This window comes from Pongo abelii, chromosome 1 (genome assembly GCF_028885655.2).
Source record: "Pongo abelii isolate AG06213 chromosome 1, NHGRI_mPonAbe1-v2.0_pri, whole genome shotgun sequence".
In the NCBI taxonomy this organism is placed as follows: domain Eukaryota; kingdom Metazoa; phylum Chordata; class Mammalia; order Primates; family Hominidae; genus Pongo; species Pongo abelii.
In genome coordinates, this window is record NC_071985.2 from 42,771,834 (window position 1) to 42,790,482 (window position 18,649).

Here is an 18,649-nt window from a genome sequence, read left to right on the forward strand (position 1 = left end):
TATCTTTAGCTGCAGTCCAGGGAAGAGGACGGAAGCAGAAAGCTGTCTGAATCAGTGCTACTCAGTATGGGCTGAAGACCAGGGCTGGTCCATGATCTGTTTGTTGCCAGCTTGTGGCAAGGTAAGTACAGAAATTAAGAGTTTGGAAAATCTTATAGCAATTTGACAGATTATCTGTGTGTGTGTGCATGTGTGTGTGTGTGTGTGTATGTGTTATATTAAATAATTTAAAACAGGGCTTGTATTTTGTATATCTTTATTATATTTTCATTTCATTTTCCCAGTATTTCTTTTTTTATATTTTACAAAAACTGTTGATCCATAATGGATTAAAATTTTTTAAAAATCTGGCTCTTAGCCAAAGAGAGTTTGATAAGTACGGGTCTAAGCCACACTCCCAAGCTTGTTCCAGACTCATGGAAGATTTTAAGTTGGAAGAAAGACATAGTGAGACATATACTGGACAAACACTTAGTTATACGTGGACTAACCGGATTTCATATTCCCACTCTCACTTACTATTGACCTTGGCAAAGTTACATAATTTTAATCCCTTACCTGAAGATAGGAATAATAATTCTTCACTTGCAGATTTGAGACGAAGATTGTAAGAGATACTGTGCTGTGGGCCTAGCACAATAGGAGGCTCATGGTAAGGATTGTAAGTTGCCTTAAAGGTCATCTGGTTGAACCCACAACCTACTGCTCCAGTGAGAATCTCAGTCCCCACCAAGGAACCAACCACAGCTACCCCAGCACAGCCAGCATATCCTGACTGGGACCCCCAGCTCAGGTAAGGCAAATAGTACTGGCCAGGTCATCGCTACCCTGGTCTCCATTATACCTGAAGAACTTAGCATCCTAACTCAGGAGCAAACACGACATCCTTCTCTCTCGTGATAACAAATCCTGATTTTGTTCAGGTATCAGGCATCCATGTGCTTCAGGGGAAGTGGGCCCCTTCCATGGTAATTCGCCTGTCCGGTGACTGATTTAGGAATGGGTTTGTGATATAACCTGGATAATAAAACATGGAGAGAGGTCTGAGTCTCTCCAGGACCGAAGGAGTATCAGGAAATATTTTCTTACTCTTAAAAGCAAGGAAACTAGACTTTTTTTCTGCCTCTAAATGTCCACATTTGAAGCCTGGAATTGCCAAAGTCTTCTGGGAACCATGAGGGGACTCAGCCAAAGAGGATAAATCAACATGTGGAAAGCAACAAACAAAATAACAGAAAGAAGTAGGACATTGATGTTTTTGTTAAACCCATGAATTAACCAATCCAAGATCAGAACTACATCAGCATTTTCAATATGTAAGATAATAATTTTTCCTTTAAGTCATTGATAACTGGGTTTTCAGTTACTTGCAGCCAAAAGATGTACAAAATAGACACGTGAAGTCTGAGGCTATAAACTGTTGGGCACCTTCGATCCGGGGCTTCCCCTACTCCCTTCCTTCTTCTGAGCAGCTAAGTCATCTCCGACTCATCCGGTGAACCCCAAATATTTAAAGGAGTTCAGGATAGACGAGGCGTTCATTCCCTTTCACCACAGGACATGACTCCTGCATTTTAGCAAATTCTCAGGCCAGCCCCATCCCGTCTTCCTCATTGGTTTCAGCTAGGGAAACCAGAGCGTTGCAAAGCCCACTGCAGACTCCGAGGCTGTGAATGAAAGCTGTGAGGCGCGCCGGCTGTGTACTGGCCACGTCTGCTTCTCTAGCAGGCTCCACCATCAGCCCCTTCCTCCTGAAGTGGACCCTCCTCTCCAGCTCTTCCCCGTCCACTGTGACCGTTTTCAAGCCCCTCCTCTTCTGTAACGCCTTCCAGCATAACGCCAGACCACACTCTGTACTGAACTTTTAGACACTCGATGATACTCTGCAAGATTCTGCCTTCAGATTGTGAACTTGACACTGTGCCTCCAATCTGGCTGTGCACCTTTGAGCGCAGGGATGAGTGCAGACCTCTGCATGTTTCCAGTGGTGCCCAGCACACAGAGGCATTACATAAATGCTTGAGTTTAAGTAGAAAGTAAACTTTCCCCACAGCCATACAATCACAGATAAAATTTTGAGTTAGAGCCTCAAAAGCTCTCTTGTCTGGCTGCTGCCCTCAATGATCCTACAGATGGAGTTCGATCCTACAGACTTCAATCTTTGCAGTGAAGCAGAACTCATTACTTTCGGTGCCATCTGTTTCATTTCTGGACAACTCTCAGGATTGGAAGTTTATTTCAATTTTATTATCAGGCCCCAATTTGCTTCCCTATAACCTGTCTTCAGCTCTTTTATTTATCTTTCTGGGATAAAAAAAGAATAAATGTATTCTATTTTCACATACTAGCCCTACAAATATTGAAAGCAGCTATTATATCTGTTCTAAATCTTCATTTGTCCAAACTAAATATCTTCAATTACTTAAATTATTCTGTAAGAGGGGAGGGTTCCAGAAATTTGTTTCATATTTCTTGTACACATTTCAATTAGCCATTTCTCTGTTAAGATCTCATTTATTGATTCAATAAATATTGATTGAGTTCTTACTTTATACAAGACTTACATCAGAGAATCTGACTTGGGCTTGCAGTCCAGGAGGGAAGACAATTAAACAGTGACAGTGAGGAACAAAGTGTACTGGCTAGTGCATTGCACCACTTCAGGGGCACCATTCACACATAATACAATGCAAATTTCACCCCTTGGAGTTGTGCAACTTGGTGACCGGGCACTGATGGGAGCAAGCAAATTGTGGGTCAGGAAAGGCCTCCCTAGAAGAAAGGACATTTAAGCTGAGACCTGAACTATGACTGTCAGTTAATTATGTAAAGCAAGGGAGGAACATTGTGCTGGGCTGAAAGAACAGCATGTGAAAAATGTGGGGGAGAAAGCAGGGGGCAGGGGAAGTGACAGGAAGAAGAGGGAATAAAGAGAAATGAGGCTCGAGAAGTAAGTAGGGGTCAGAGTTTGCAGTGTCTAGCAGGCCATGTTAGGGAGGTTGACTCATATCCTAAAGAGGGTGGGATTCCACTGGAGAGATTTAAGCAGGAAAATAATATGTTCATATTTGCATTCAGGCTGCTGTATGGAAAGTGGATTTGAAGAGAATAAAACCAGAAGCTGGGAGACCATTTCAAAACCTGTTACAGTAATCCAAACCAAAAAAAAAAAAAAAAAAAAATCTGAGGGTGGCCAGAAACCAAGGTAGTGGTAGTCAAAATAACCAGGACATTATGTAGACACATTTGTGAGCTAGTTCAAATGTAAAGTCAATTAGACTTGGTGACTGGCTGGATGTGAGGAGTGAAGGAAAGGAAGAAACCAAGGATTTCATAGGCAAATGGACAGATGGTGGTGCCACCTACTGAGGCTGGAAATCTTGAAGGAAGTCTAGGTTGAAAAAATTAAAAAGTGTCGGGGCAGAGGGGGTGGGAATTGGCTGGTCCAAAGGTAGTGCATTATCTCGATTGATTGTTCACTATCAGGTACAGATCAAACTCCTTGTTATCCTCTTTCCCTGCTTCTCACTACTGCATTTGACTAGTCTTTAAAAAACAAAATTTAAATCAGATTAAATTAAAAAGGACTACAATAAAGAGCCCAATTTAGGCCAGGCGTGGTGGCTCACGCCTATAATTCCAGCACTTTGGGAGGCTAAGGCAGATGAATCGCTTGAGGTCAGGAGTTTGAGACCAGCCTGGCCAACATGATGAAACCCTGTCTCTACTAAAAATACAAAAATTAGCCAGGCATGGTGGTGCGTGCCTGTAATCCCAGCTACTCAGGAGGCTGAGGCAGGAGAATTACTTGAACTCAGGAGGCGGAGGTTGCAGTGAGTTCAGATCACACCACTGCACTCCAGCCTGGGTGACAGAGTGAGGCTCCATCTCAAAAAAAAACAAGAGCCCAATTTGGAATGTATTCAGCTGAGCTATTCTAAGATACCTAAGTAGAGATGTCTAATTGGATTTCAGGAGATGTCTCCACAAGATTCTGGAGTCATCAGTATATAAATAACTAAAGCCATGGGAGAGGATATCAACTCAAAAAAAATATATATATATATATGTATATAGAATAAGAAGAGAAAGTTTAAGCCACTGAGGAACACAGTCATTTAATGGTTGAGTTGAGGAAGAGGTCTCAGCAATGGAAACCAAGGGGGAACAGCCAGAAAGATGAAAGGGAAGATAAGAGTGTGAGGTCATGGAGCCAAGGGAAGCCAGAGGAGTCAAGTCCTGCTGACACCCCTGGAGCTGGCCTGGTCCAGGAAGCTTAGGAGGATCGTCCTCCTTCTCCAGGATCATCTGTTGTGATGCAGCCTCACTACTATCGCTGATACTTTAGTGGAAGCTGCACCATGTTGTTGACCATACTGGGTGTTGTGGGTTGAACTGTGTCTCCCAAAATTATGTTCAAGTCCTAACCCTCCAGTACCTGTGAATGTGACCCTGTTTGTAAAAAGGGTCTTTGCAGTTGGGATCAAGTTAAAACAAGGTCATACTAGATTAGAGTGAGCCCTAATCCGATGACCAGGCCTTATAAGACTAAAATTTGGACACAGAGGCATACACACACAGGAAAGACAACCACATGAAGACAGAGACAGAGATTGGAATTAAACTCCCATGAACAAATGATTGCGAGCAACCACCAAAAACTAAAAGACGTAAGGAGGATTCTTCTCCAGAGCCTTCAGAAGAAACATGCCTGCAGGTACCTTGATGTTGGACCACTAGTCTCCAGAATTATGACAGAGCACATTTCTTTCTTTTTTTTTTTTTTTTTTTTTGAGATGATTCTAACTGTGTTGTCCAGGCTGGAGTGCAGTGGCTTGATCTCGGCTCACTGCAAACTCTGTCTCCCAGGTTCAAGCAATTCTCCTGCCTCAGCCTCCCAAGTAGCTGGGATTACAGGCATGCACCACCACGCCTGTAAAATTTTGGTATTTTTTAGTAGAGACGGGTTTCACCATGTTGGCCAGGCTGGTCTCAAACTCCTGACCTGAAGTTATCCGCCCACCTTGGCCTCCCAAAGTATTGGGATTACAGGCATGAGTCACCGTGCCCAGCCATTTCTATTGTTTTAAACCACCCAATTTGTGGTAGTTTATTACAGAAGCTCTAGGAAACTAATACCCTGGGGGTCAGCTAAAATCTCAAGCCTTTTTTATTTGAACTATTTATTTATTTGCCTCGTTTTCATTCTGTGTTGCACACTGAAGTTTTTTAAATTAATGACATGCTCATCCATGTTTGCTTTGCTCTTAGGTATTTTGGACAATTGATCTAGCTTTTAAACTTGTTTTCTACACCTTTGCCCAAGTTGACAAAACATTAAACATGGTGGGTCAAGGCCATAGTACATCAGACATCAAAGTCCTTCTCCTAGCTAGATGGCCAGGCACAGTGGCTCACACCTGTAATCCTAGCACTTTGGGAGGCCGAGATGGGCAGATCACTTGAGCTCAGGAGTTTGAGACCAGCCTGGCCAACATAGTGAAACCTGGTCTCTACTAAAAATACAAAAATTAGTTGGGTGTGGTGGCATGCACCTGTAATCCCAGCTACTCAGGAGGCTGAGGCAGGAGAATCACTTGAACCTGGGAGGCAGAGGTTGCAGTGAGCCAAGATCACGCCACTGCACTCCAGCCTGGGCAACACAGTGAAATTCCATCTCAAAAAAAAAAAAAAAAAAAAAAAAAAAAGTCCTTCTCCTAACCAGAAGTAATAGAAGACAGCTATACCTTGATGACCTCTTATGTGATCAAAAGTCTGCTGGAAATCCACATCTACCAGTCCAGTGACCATATGAAATGAGCCACTTGTCTGGACCAGAATGACCTCAAGTCTGCCCTCTCCACACAAGTCAGGTATCAGGCAAAAGTATCTGTTCATTTGGAGTGAACCTCAATTTCTCTACCCTCTGTAACCTGACCCCCTAACTATGCCACTTGTTCTGGTCTTGCCTCAGCCTTCACATTTGAGGTGCTTTGTCTCACCAGGCATGACTTTGCATATCCTCTGAAATCTGACTCTGTGTCCACATCTACAGGCTCCTCCTGAAGCAGTATCTGCTAAGCACAGTCCCAACAGGTACCATTCACAGCCTTAAAGGCAGAACCCGAACAGTGAATGCTTACTGGGTCCTAACAACTGTTGCCTTCTCTTCTGCTTGCTCACACGCCATTGGTTTAACAATCTTTCAGTCCACTCCACTCCATTCCTATGACAGAAAGAAGCAGTAGGGAATCTTCCACAAAGAAACTGGGAGTGAGTGGGAGACTGAGAAAGGAGAGGTGCATGCGCATTGGAACTACTCTGTTGATGTGAGAAACATGTCACAGAAGCTGAGGCTTGTTAAGCCAAAGATGGTACAAATGTATTTCCATGTGTATTGCCAGGAACAAAAGCTTTGTGTAAATGTTGAGTATAGAAGGAAGGAGGGTGGGGAAGTGTGCACCTGTTTGGATTCATCCCTTCCCTTCATCCTGACTTGCAGCTCCCTTGGGCCTGGGTGACTCCCTCACTGCAGTATGTTTATCTGATGGTTGATTCTGCTCTAATGGGTTCTTCCTTTCCTTCCCCTATTGTTTCATAACATATGCTAACCCTCTCCTCCATCCCCTCTTTTTTCCATGGGAAAATACTACAAATGAATAAAGACATATTACTACTATAAACCAAAGAAATGATCCATCATTCCAGAACTGTGGCACTTTTCTTCCTGTGTCCCAAATCACAAGTCTTCACTATCCACAATCTCTTGGCAAGACAGAGTCAGCACCTTCTCTGTAGCCAGAAAGGAAAATACCCAGTGGTTTTTTTCTGATTTCCCAAAAGCTACTGGGGATATTGGCATTAATTAGACAGAAAATGATTAGAACTAGAGACAACTTTGTCATCAGGTATGCTAGTTAAGGTAACACTAGATGCTATAACAGATAAGCCCTGAAATCTCAGCAGTGTAAACACACAGGAGTTTATTTCTCATTCCCAGAAAGAATATATGTGGAGAGGGCAGCAGTGAGGGGAGGTGGGGAGAGGTAAGAGCAAGAGCTCTGCTCCACACAGTCACTCATGCTGATGGAGGTTCTGGGTTAGTCACCTTTCAGAAACAGGATGGATGCACACACCCCAAATGTGTTTCAAACATCAAGACAGATGATGTTATGCACGCACCAAGAAGTTATAAAAGGATTTTTTGCTCACATAATGGGGCTTTCTAGGGAGAGCTGGGCAGGTTCCCAGGTAGGTCCAAAAATGGCTTGAGAGAGAGACGAGAGGGGACAACTGGCTTGGGTTTTATGATGGTTAGGGGAAGGGGTAGGGTTAAGGATCCCTGGGTACAGGCTTGGATTTGCACGGTTTGAACATCCTGCCAGTGCCAAAGAAGGAAGTGCTCAGGCTTCTTTTCAGCTTATGGGGCAGATGGGGTTAGAGGAGTGGTGGACTTGAAAGCTGTCAACAAATACCAAAAACAGAGTCAGACTCCACTATACTTTGCTGCCATCAATGCATGGCTTCCAAGGTTGCCCTAGATGTCAGCACACATTCAGACAATAAGAAAAGAGGGACAACGGAGGTTTGCACAGAAGGTCTCCCTAAGTCAGGCCTGGGAATGGTGGTCATGTCCCTTCTGCCCACATTCCACTGGCTAGAACCAAGTCCCCTAGATGCAAAAGGGGCTGGGAAATGTAACTGGCTGGGCAGTCACTTCCCAGCAACAACTACCAAAGGGGAAAGGAATCTTGAGTGTATAGTCAGCCTCTTATTCCACAATGGAATACAAGCAGCAATTCATCCAGGTTTTTTGGGGCCCAAAGCTTGAATAATTTGGAAGCTGTCTTCAAGAAAAAAATAAAAATTACAGATACCAAATTAGCAAAGGGTCCTTGCAAGTCAAGGCTCTGTTTTGTTATTGTTGTTGTTGTTTTGGTTTGGTTTTTGTTCTTTTGTTTGTGACAGCATCTCACTCTATTGTCCAGGCTGGAGTGCAGCAGCACGATCTCAGCTCACTGCAACCTCCGCTTCCCAGGTTCAAGCAATTCTCCTGCCTCAGCCACCCGAGTAGCTGGGATTACAGGCACATGTCAGCATGCCCAGCTAATTTTTGTATTTTTAGTAGAGACAGGGTTTCACCATGTTAGCCAGGCTGGTCTCAAACTCCTGACCTCAAGTGATCCACCCGCCTCCGCCTCCCAAAGTGCTGGGATTACAGGTGTGAGCCACTGCATCCGGCCACAAGTCAAGGCTCTGAAGTTCAGCATTCATTGGCTTCCCCATGAAAGCCTCGGGCTGTAAGTTATCACAGAATGAATCTAAAGAGGCATCACCAATGACTCTTCATATCCTATGAGGACAAATCAAGAAGAGAGGGGTATGGTTTCCAATGTGGCTACAGAACTCCTTCTTAGGAGTAAGTACATTCTGGGATTGGTGACTTCAGTTATAGAGTTCATGGAACTCTAGTCTAGATCCTATGAAAACAATTGCAAGTGTGCTATTAGAATTGGGAAAAATAATAGAGTTCTCTATGTTCTGGTAGTGAAGACTGATGAAATGTTATCTCTTTGCAACCACAATACCTAAAACAATTCATCCCCTTAGTTTATGCTCTATATGTGGCTGTTCAGAGGTTTGGAGTCAGTATATCTTTTAAGTAAAAAGTTTGCAGGGGTGGAGCATGGCAAATATTATGATTTGGTGATCTATGATTTTAGAAAGTTTGAGAAATAAACAAAAGTATCCTTTTGTGCGCCTTCAGCCCTGAGATTCTGTGACTCAGAAATACCCCAGAATGCCCATGTCTCAACCTACTCTTCAATATGCCTGTTTAGGGACATGTGATATTAATATAAACACAGAGAGGAATTGGGACCCCATAAGAATTGTGACACTCCACTTCTCCTATAAGCATGAGGACCAAGGGACATACTCCTACCCCCACAATAGGGTTGTGGCCCAGGGTTGTCCTCAGAATGACTCATTGGAGGAGCAGCGGTCTGAACATCTAGACAACAGCAGGCTTTACTATCCGGGTTTCAGCTCCACCTGGCTCCACTGAGTGAGGGCTTTTGGTATGTATCCTCCTCTCCCTACATTCTCATTGTTATTTTCCTATTTCCTTGATTTTGTGCCACACAGAATACAATCACGCAAGTGCAAGCTTCCATTTGGGAAAAGTGGCATAAAATAAAGTGCTAAATACAAACATATAGTAAAGTTAAAAAAAAAAAAAAAAAAAAACCAGAAATTTGTTTAAATGATGCCACTGTTGTGTCTAGACAGAGACTGAGTCATTTAAATGTCTTTTCAGAGCATCTTATTTTTCTTTTCTTCTTTTTTTTTTAGGGCACTGCCACCCAGGCTGGAGTGCAGTGGTACTATCATAGCTTACTGCAGCCTTGAACTCTTGGTCTCAAGCAATCCTCCTGCCTCTGCTTCCTAAAGCACTGGGATTACAGAAATGAGCCACTGCACCTGGCCTCCAGGCATCTTTTAACTCTCAGCTTTATCCATCCACTCATCCTATATTTACTGAGCATCATCTACGTGTTCGGCTTCATGACAAGTGCCAGGATGTGCATCCATGGGTTCAACCCTACTCCAAGGGCAAGCTGTCTGCTGCTTGCCCCTTCCAGGCTACACAAGCCTATGGGCAATTTGTCTGCAGCAGCCCATACTTAGCCTGCTGGGACGGTGGGGTGAGGAATGAGATGGGCTGGAATGGTTAGTGTGGTTACCACCACAGGACCCACTGAGGGCAGAACAAGAGGAAATGGGCAGAAAGAGCAGGAGGGATCTGGATTTGACAGAGTGAAACCTTCCCTCTATCAGGGCAGGGGGAGCTGTCTCAGCTGATGGGGGAGCTAAAGAAATGGGAGTGCCAACTAACCTCCTCTAGGAGGGCTTCCCTGGATCTCACAGACTTCTGGGGACCTGCTCCTGGCCCCACCCAGCACGTGCTGCTGTCGTTACCACAGCCCTTGGCACTGACTCATACAGCGCCTTGTGTTGTTCTCCACAAAACTGTCAAGTCAGGGAGGTTCATCTTCATTCTCTGCAAAGAGTACTGGATGCCAGCAGTTTCCCACCAACCTTCAACAAGTAGCTGAGAGCTGCTATATGCTAGGCAGTGGGATGTGTCCATGGATAAAACAGACACAAATCCCTGCCCTTGTGGAGGTTACATGCCAGCCATTATAAACAAGTTATACAGATTTTTAGAAGGTGATCAGATCTATGGGGGAAAATTAAGTAGGATAACTGTGTGTATGTACAGAGTAATTCAATAAAAATGATTTTTTAAAATAGAGCCATGAAGGGTTATGGAGAATGCCCAGAGTGAGGAGTCAAAGGTGGGAGGGAAAATTGCAGTTCTAAATCAGACAATAAGGGTAGGTGTCATTGAAAAAGTGACATGTGGCCAGGGGGCAGTGGCTCACATCTGTAATTCCAGCACTTTGGGAGGCTGAAGCGGGTGGGTAACTTGAGGTCAGGAGTTCGAGACCAGCCTGGCCAACATGGTGAAACTCTGTCTCGACTAAAAAATACAAATAGTAGCTGGGTGTGGTGGCGGGTGCCTGTAATCCAGCTACATGGGAGGCTGAGGCATAAGAGTCACTTGAACCCAGGAGGCGGAGGTTGCAGTGAGCCAAGGTCGCGCCACTGCACTCCAGCCTGGGAGACAGAGCGAGACTCCCTCTAAAAAAAAAAAAAAGAAGAAGAAGAAGAAAGAGAGAAAGAAAGAAGGGAAGAAAGAAAGAAAGAAAGAAGGAAGGAAGGAAGGAAGGAAGGAAGGAAGGAAGGAAGGAAGGAAGGAAGGGAAAGAAAAAGAAAGAAAGAAAGAAAGAAAGAAAGGAAGGAAAGAAAGAAAGAAAGAAAAGAAAGAAAGAAAGGAAGAAAGAAAGAAAAAGAAAGGGAAAGAAAGAAAGAAAGAAAAGTGACATGTGAACAAAACTCAAAATGAGTTTTGCTGATAACTGAGGAATGTTCCACTGCAAGGACATGGAGGATGGAAAGAGTGGCTTCTGCCCTGCCCCACCCGTCCAGCTCTGCAGCTCCGCGAACTTTGCAGGTCCCTAAGCTGTGGCTTGGCCTTGAGCCTCTCTGAGCTTCAAATGCCTTCACTGCTTCCCTTTTGCCTTTGGGTGGTGTCCCAAGGAGGCGATAAACCTCTGTTGAACCTCAGGGTCCTGTACTACAAAGGATTGTTTCCTAGGTACTTAATCAAGCTGAGCCTCAGTTTACAAATCTATAAAATGGGGATAATTATTTCACTTCCTTATGGAGTCATTGAAGATCAAAAATCCAAAAGAAAAGAAAGACTCACAAGGGGGAACTGGCGGTCTCTGAACTGAGCTGAGAGGCTCTTCATAGGGCTTTAATTTAGGAACTGGGCTAAAGGTTAACACTGATTCGCTATCTCATTCTCACAACAGCGCTATGACAAAGATGCTCTTAAATCACTGTTTTTACTAATTGGGGAATTGAAGCATACAAACACTGAGGGCTCTGAGCTGCTGAGTGCTAGAGCAAGACCATGAATCCAGATCTGTAGGAATCTGGGGTTCCAGCCTACACACCACACAACCTCTTTTGAATCTCTCAAGCCAAATTTTCTTTGGTGGTGTGAGCAGGAAGAGCCAGGTTCTAAAACCTAAACTAGACACTGCTGTTCTCACATTTCCTCCCAATCAGCCCTAATCTCTGTGGCCTCCTTTGCTGGGATACAACCCAGCGGTTTTCTCTGCCGCATTCTTATAAGAGAACGATACCCCCCAAAGCCGAGGGCCTGATTAATTTGGGCGACTGTGGGAGGGAGAGAAGGGGAGGCATTCTTAGAACTGGGGCCTAGGCTGGGGCTGGCGGGCTCCACTTTCAGCACATTCTAGAGACCATGGGCATGGGGGTTTTGAGAGAAACCTGTGACTCACCTCGCCTCTCATGGTCTGTTTCACTCGGAGGCTCACTGTCTTCCCATCACCCTCCCTCGGCCCCCACCGCCAACACTGCCCGGCTGCCAGCACCCCTCAGTGACCCACCCACCTACTCCTGCTACCTCCCAGCAAGCCTACGGCTCAGCAGGGCAGGGGCTCCTCTCTGAGGGGCTAAAGAGCTACAAATCCACTGGGTCTGAACGTCCCTGCAGCAGATCCTTGTAGCAGCCTCCCTTCTCAACGAAAGCCACACAGCGTTAATCACCCTTATCCCAGAAAGAGGAGTCCCGGGCCAGCCTAGGGAGTTAACAGTAACAACTGCCACTCTTATATAAAGGGCACATGTGAGGGGATAGAGAACTCGGGAGATAGAGCAGGGAAGGGGCAGGAAAGCAGGCTTCTTGACTCCTAAATGCAGTCTCCTAAGTTAAATTAACCTGCTTACACCGGTACAATGATGGCTACAGTACCCACTACATAATGCATGAGAATATATGATAATAACGAGTGCTAACTATGTGCCAGGCTGAGGCTTTTCCATAATTGTTTACATGATTTAACTATGCTAAATCTTTCATATGATTTTTTTACCTGATTTTTCATTTAGTCCTCCCCACCTTCTAAGGTTGGTGATAATATTGTAGTCTAGATTTTCCAAGAAGCAGATGCCAAAACAGGATTACACATACAAGGGTTCAGTTAGGGGAAATTTCTTTATGAGAGAAAATAGGGAGTGTGAAGCAAGGCTGGGGAACCACCAGTGTGTGACCCCACTAAGGAAAGAGGGAGAGGAGGATGCGCACAAGGGCCCCAGGCACAAGTGTCTATGAAGTTGCCAGGGGCAAAGCTGGCCATCCTTCGAGTCCTGGTTCTCCCAGGAATGGGTGCGTCTTCACATCCTTGTTGTACTGTCATTGACTGGGAGCAGGAGGAAGGAAGTGTGGCCTCCACACAAATGAGACAATGAATTTCAGAGTGCCGTAGCTGGGGCCCTTGGACAATTAAGCTCCCCATAAGAGGAGGTCTCCGGGCACATGTTCATGGGTGCCTCAATAATAATTCCCACTTTACCGGTTGACAATCTGAGGCTCAGAGAGGACAAGTCATCTGCTCATAGTTGGGACCCAGCTTAGAGTAACTCCAAAGATTTATCTTGTGCCATATGCAACTGAGCTACTGACCACCACATCCCAAGCCATCCCCAAGACTGACGCCTCAGATTCGGTACCCAGCAGAGGGCTGGGCACACAATCAGTGTCACATTCGGAGGCAATGTGGTTGAGCTCCTGTCTAGTGAGCTCCTATATAGTGGGACCTGCATGTGTCCTGTGTGCCCCACAACACCTACGAACCGGAGTCAAAGCCGCCTCCTCCTCCCTGCTATTCCTAACCAGAGGGGTGCCTCCTCCGTAACTTCCCACAGCACTCTGGGCCTCTCTTACAGCACCCACCAGAGTCGGCCTTATGTCACTTATGTTATGTGCACACTTGTCATCCCCCACAGGCATTTGCATGCCAGTCAGAGAAGCAGGTAGCCCGGTCAAGATCAAACACCAGGAGGCCGAACAAGGCTGAACCTCAGATTTTTGTCTTTGAGCCATTCTGCCTACATGCCCAAAATGTATGCAAATAACCATAATTGAGTGAGCAGGGCCACTGACGTGGGGAGATGTTGAAGGAATCCCCTAAACCCCTCTACATCTGACTTTTCCACTCCCCACAATGTGGCCAAGGGTCTACATCTATCAGTTTTGGGAAGTGCTACAAATGCCCTTTTACTCTCGGCTGACTGACTCTACCCCCAGATTTGCTGCTGACAGCAAACGCTTTCATAAAGCTCTCACTTGGAAAGCAATATGCAAAGTGCATTCATTCACAAATCAATATGGTCTTTTTGGCAGTCCCTATCAAAAACTAAAATGTGTATACCCTTAGATCTCGCCATTCCACTACTAGGGATCTATACTACAGAAATCCTTACACGCAAGCTCAAAGACATTGTACAAGATATTTGTGAGATCTATATAAATAGCAGAAAAAGGGGGGAGGGTAGTCCTTTAGGGCAAATGAGGTTAAAAGACAAATAAAAAAGAAAGGAGGTGGGAAATATCCATCCACAGCAGATAAATTGTGGTACATCATACTATAAAATACTCTGCAACTATTTAAAAAAAGAATGATAGTTCTATGAGTTTGGTCATGGAAATTCACAAGATATGCTAAGTGAAAAAAGCAAGTTGTATGTTGTTTAATGGGTATGAAAAAGTTCTGTCAGTTGCACAACAATGTGAACATACTAGTGAAGTTTACAGTTAAAAATGTTTAAGACGGTAAATTTTCAGTTAAGTGTATTTTATCACAATTTTTTGAAAGCAGGTTGCAGAACAATATGCCTAATGATTCCATTTATACTTGTTATAACTGCCAAAGAAATTTCTCAGTTGTGCTTATATTTTGTATCTAGATAAATTAACAGAAACTTTTTGGATAAAAATTTCAAAAAAAATAAAGCTGCTCAATGAAGTTATTTCTGGAGAGGGAATTGGCATCACTGAGGTGGAGACGTTATAAAGAGAAAGGTTCACGCCTCACTCTATATGTCTGTATATGTACATATAATGTCTCGTTTGAGTTACTAAAATTACTTGTGTTAATTTTCCTTTAGATGCAGTCATCCATCCAACAGATACTAAGCACCTACCCTGAGTCAGCTGTCATTTTCAGAGCCTGAAATAAGCCGATCAGACTGAATTTCTCCTCTACCCTTTCTCTTCCTTGCACACTGGCTCAAAGAATGCCTGGCTGTCATCCTTCCCCTCCTGTCCTCGACCCTCCTGTGGGTGGGTAGGGCTAGAGTCTCACTATGAGGACCATTTCCTTAGAATAGGTTTGTGACCAGAAAAGGAGACAGCTGAGTGCCAGAAAACCAAAGGCCCCTCTAGGTCTTACTACAAATACCAGGTCTCTCTGCACCACAGACTCCAGCTAACCAAGGTCTCTGTCTTAAACTTAGATAAGATCATGGTTTCTTTCAAAAGTAAACCTTTGACTGGTGAATTCAGAACCACATGTCTCCAAATCAGAAGGTAAGGGCTGGGAGAACTCAGCTCATTCTGAAACTTGAGGCCTTATTACCCCAAGAGGCAGTAGCTGTTTGAGGAACAAGAGACCCACAGCTGCCTTGACAGAGGAAGGAGCAAGATCACGTTTCACACACTCGGACAGCAGTAGTCAGAGCTAGTAACTGCCCTGGGCTAGGACCAGAGCCACCCAGACAGGATGCTCATTTGCATAACTTGTACAGATACTTTGCATATCAGGGTCCTGGAAACACTACTACCCTAGGATCAGAGAGGTTGAGACTAGTATTTGGTCACACAGGACCTCAGAGACAAAACCAAAACCAAGGGGTGGGGGAGGACTTAAGAAGGGAGGAGGACTCGTGAAGGGGGAAAGTGGAAAGTCAGTCCAGGTATTTCACTTGCAAATCCTGGCAGGGGTGTGGGATGGCAGTAGGAAACTTTACTGTCCCTCAGAGCAAGAAAGTTATGCAAACAAATACATTTGCATGGCAGCCCTGGTCCCTAAAAATGACTTATCAAACACAGGTTCCACCACCTTGGCAGCCCCACCTGAAATCCTGCAGGCTTGACAGCCGAAAGACTTCCTGGCCAGAGGCTCTGGGCAGTAACTTACCTTCCAGGCAATTATGACTCCCTCTAGAGGAGACAAGTAAATTCCAAGGTAATCCTGGGTTCCAGATGGTGGTGTGTTAAAAATGGAAAGGGTGGACGCCAAGTATACTGACATTTTTGTGTGTGAGTGCCAGGGAGGCTCCCAAGGGCTCCACTTTCAAACTGAGTGGAGTAAGAACCATGAGGACAAAGGGATGAGAAAGGCTTTTTAGTGGCAGAGGGAAGAGGGGCAAGGAAGCCCCTAACAATTGCTCATCCTGCTCTTCCAGGAGGGCTCTCAATTTCATGTAATGTCATCATTTTCCATGATGATTCATAAAGTGCCTAACTACAAAAGATCTAAGTTTAAAGTGTACCACTGTAACACTTTTTAAAAAATTAATGAATTGAGTGAAATGTGGCAAAATCCCCATCAGACCACATCCCCAAATTTTGTTTTTCAGGGAGCAAACATCATTTAGAGGGGAATCCAAGTTGGAGGGGCTGGAAAGGGAAAATGGACAGAAAACACCAAGGGCACCCCACAGAGAGGAGTAAATCAGATTTCCATAAGCAGAACCCATGAGGGGTCAAAGGTCAAGCTAACCAGATGAGCAGACAGACAGCAGTTCAGACCAAAAGACAGGAGGGGTGAACCTGTTGGAGAAGGAAGGATCTAGCTCTTGCAGAGAGAAGTGAGAGCAGAAATGCAATGGGGAAATCTCCATCATGCTATTCCATTTTCTGCCATCAAAACTGTCAGTCAGGTGCCAGCTCGAAGGGCTGCTAGGAAGCTCTCCTGGGTCTCTAACAGAATAGCTCCACCTTATGCACTCCAACCACCTCTGCTCTTGTTTTGGAGAGCATCAGTTCTCCTTTTGTTACAGCAACGCCCGCCACTTCTCTATGCTGAGCTCCACAAAGGCTAGACCCACTTCTGGACTCATCTGTCTGTCTCCAAAGTTCTGAGCACTGGGCATGACACAGAGGAGGTGCTCAAGATGAGCTGAATGTTGAAAATGTGACATTTTTACTCTTGGATAGTGGCTGAAGGTCTTCTTTTTAAAGAACAGCCTAGGCTGGAAAGGCCAAGGCACTGACCTGTCTGAATGGTGGCCCAGAGCCCAGGGGGCAGTCCTATCTTTCCACACATGAGTTGCGCTTCCCCCACCTTTCCAAGTCTTGGCACAGCCTCATTTAATCTTCACACGCCTGGGTGGGGGAGGACTGAAATCCTCCCCAACAAGGCATGGATGTGAGATCTTCGTCCAGAGGATGAGGATCCAGGACGTGGTTTATTTTTTCATTTTGGTTTTTTCACCTCACTCATGCTCATCTGAAAACCTCTGGGGCCCTAAGATGCTGCCCTATGCCACCTGGGCTTGAATGACACATTGTTCTCAGTCTGGAACAGCCACTAATATGTCCAGGCCTGTGGGTACAGGGAAAGGAAAGACAAAGCCACTTGCTGCTGCACACAGGCATTTTGTATCTCCCCAACTAGGTTCTCAAGGGCAGGAACTGGGCCCTACACTTCATTTGTTTCTCCCAAAGCACAGGACATACACCAAGTGCCTGGACTACCTAGTGGTCAAGTATGCTGGGGAGCCACACTGTTCTGACTGAGTGCAGGGAGACGACAGGGAGATGAAGTGAGCGAAAGGACCCAGGGGTGGCTGGAGTCCCTAAATGTAGGCTTTCAGAGACACAGCCCGAAAGGAGCTGCATTCTCAGGGCTGAGGATGCGGTGGCTGCCCCTCAAAGCCTCCCCTGTCCCCACTCTGCCCCACCTGGAGAGTGCCCAGAGGGTTTGTTTATATTCACCAGTAAGTGGGCCAGCCACTTTCCCCAGCCTCACCGCCCTCACCCTCCTCCCTTGAATAACTGAATTTCCTTCACACCCTGAGCAGGCCTGACCTACCCGACCTACCTGCTACCCACTCTACCCACTCATCACTCACAGCCTCCTGCATTTCCTGTCTCCAACCCAGTCAAAGGAAAACCCCAAATTTACTGTTATTGTTTACCAACCCAACTGCCTGCTCACCCCAAGGCACAGAGACCCGCCGTGAAGCTCAGGGCAGAAGCATGGACCAGGCCTAGGCCACTGACTCAACTCCAAGCCTGGGGCTCCCTGTGCTCCCACTGCTGAGCAGCTCACTGAGGTGTGGGACCCTCCTGGTGACAAAGGCCACCTGGCAGCTGGCATTTTAGGAAGCATTTAAATCCACCATCTAGGCTGAGCACAGTGGCTCATGCCTGTAAGCCCAGCACTTTTTGAGAGGCTGAGGCGGCCGGATCACTTGAGATCAGGAGTTCGAGACCAGCCTGGCCAACATGGTGAAATCCCATCTCTTCTAAAAATACAAAAATTAGCTAGCCATGGTGGTATGTGCCTGTAATTCCAGCTACTCAGGAGGCCGAGGCAGGGGAATTGCTTGAACCTGGGAGGCGGAGGTTGCAGTGAGCCAAGATCACACAACTGCACTCCAGCATAGGTGATGGAGTAAGACTCTGTCTCAGATAAATAAATCCACCATCTCACTGAATTCCTTAAAACAGCCACAGGCCTAGGACTATCACCCTCATTCCATAGCAAAGAAAACTAGACCTTCCTCAGTGGAGTGGAATCCAGCCTCATATCTCCTCTCCTCCCTGCCCCATCTGCACTCCCTTACCAAGACGATGCCCACGTGCTTTCTTAAAGAAGCTCTAAACTTGGAAACAGGAGATCCAGGTGAGAATCCCTGACTAGCTGTGTGACGCTGGGAGAGTCACTTTATTCCTCCGAGCTGGAGTTTCTTACAGGTAAGCTGGAGACGAGACTGACTACCTCAGAGGGTTCTGATGAAGAGATGGAGGGGAAGAGCCCAGCATCGGTGCTTGGCAGGGGCCCAGGAGTGTCTCTATGCTCCTCTTTCCATCTCACACTACTTAAGGGTGTTCAAGAAGCACACCTGCTCCTGAACTCATGCAAGCCAGCATCTGCCCTTAGGGACAAAAGTTTCCATTGCCATCCCACCCAGGCATTTA